Source organism: Cariama cristata, unplaced genomic scaffold (genome assembly GCF_000690535.1).
Source record: "Cariama cristata isolate BGI_N322 unplaced genomic scaffold, ASM69053v1 scaffold283, whole genome shotgun sequence".
Taxonomy (NCBI): Eukaryota; Metazoa; Chordata; class Aves; order Cariamiformes; family Cariamidae; genus Cariama; species Cariama cristata.
In genome coordinates, this window is record NW_009606425.1 from 64,725 (window position 1) to 66,412 (window position 1,688).

Sequence of the window (1,688 nt, forward strand, 5' to 3'; positions counted from 1 at the left end):
TGGGCAAAGATCCCTAAACTTGCTTTAAAAAGGTCTGCAGTTTAAAATAGCAGCAGGCTTGCTGGTTTAGGGAGACTTTTGACAGTTACATTAGGCAGAGCACTGCTTTTACCATTCAGACCTCCCCGTTGGAAATGATTGCATATAGCGAAGTCAGTGGGATTTGCTCATCTATAAGTCTCCAGCCATGGATAAGACCAAAATATTTGTACATAAGAGCTTTGTTTAATTTCTAAAATGGTGCCAAAATAGAGATAAGGCCAATGGAGAGTATTTTAATACCAAATGCTTCCTAAGTAGAGGAAATTTCAGATGTGTTTCTACATCAGCAGCCATTCTCGGATGCTTTAAGTAGAGACTACTGAACCTGATTAATGTGAATCAGTAGTTGGACTAGTTGAGTGACAGTATTAGGATTATGAAGCATTCTGGTTTCACAATTGTCTTTGAAGCAAATAATTCATATTTGTTTTATAGCTTAATAATTTTCTCTTTTATCTGATTTGTTTTGTTCATTTCATTGAAATTGGCCCTGTTACTTCAGTAATTGTTTTCTGACAGGTTATTTCATCTGGGATGTTTAATTTCCAAGGACAAGGAATGGAATCCTACTCGAAATTGTTGAACTAGGACTGTTTATGAACATGACATATCTTCTTAGGGTCATCTCAAAAAGACTTAATTTTCTCTGTCCCAGGCTGCAAGTGATGGTTTCTGGTGCTGGCTGGGTTTTTTTTTGCTGAAAGCTTCATTAGTTGTAGTTCTGCATTTCTAAAAAATGTCTTATATAGCCTGTCATAAAATAATACACATTTTTAATTATGACTGATTTGTACTTAAAATGAAATAGAAGTATACCCACTTCTATTAAATCTTAAAGCATATTGGATGTCTCCATCCATTCAAATGGTGCAGTTGTATTTAACAGAACTGATAATAGTTTCAGGCAGCCAAAATATTTGGTTAATAACGTCAAACAAGTTGAGTGCCTGCTGGTTAGCAGAGAATCCCAGGAGAGGGATATACTCATCATCATGTCATCACTTTATTTAATCCTGCAAAAAGAATTGAGCATTGATTTCATCAAGACCTGTTTGGGTGGTTTGAATATTTTGTGAAGAAAGTTGTGGTTCTGGAATTTGAATACCTAATTTTCAGTTGTTTGCTTTGAGCTATTGTTCTGGAATTTACTGAAATGCTTGTTGGTGACTAAGAAAGCTATAGTTGCTAGCAAGCAGCTTGAGAAAATACCGTTCCCTGCATTTCCAGATGATACGTGACTAAGGGGTGTTACTGTTTGGAGGAAAAGGAAGGACAGGGCCCAGACCAAACTAATAAACGAAAAATTAATCGATCATTCTGTTTTACTAGTGTGTTGTCTTTCGACAGTTCACTCTGTGGAATCTGTTTGCAAATGTGAAAGTTTGTTTTCTTCCAGCTTAAGCTTCTTATGTGATGACAGATTTCAAAGAAATATGTTTTGAAATGCATCATGATTGTCTATTATTGTCTTTATAAGTGAACAAACTGAAAAAACTATAGAATTTTTACCTCTTTGTTTTACAAAAATAGAATAAGTCTGCAGTAGCCTGGCAAATCCAGATAATTCCATCATAAATATTCTTTTATTGAAATTTGCACACTTTTTTCTCTCTCCCTCTCTCTCCCCACCCCTTTCCCCTTTCTCC

The 1,688-nt window shown here is 35.5% G+C and overlaps 1 protein-coding gene across 5 annotated transcripts in view; it reads left to right on the forward strand.

Moving 5' to 3' along the window:
• Nucleotides 1-1,688, forward strand: part of PAM (peptidylglycine alpha-amidating monooxygenase) — an 80,867-nt gene that overhangs the window by 55,083 nt on the left and 24,096 nt on the right. The gene's annotated exons all lie outside the window — the stretch shown is intronic.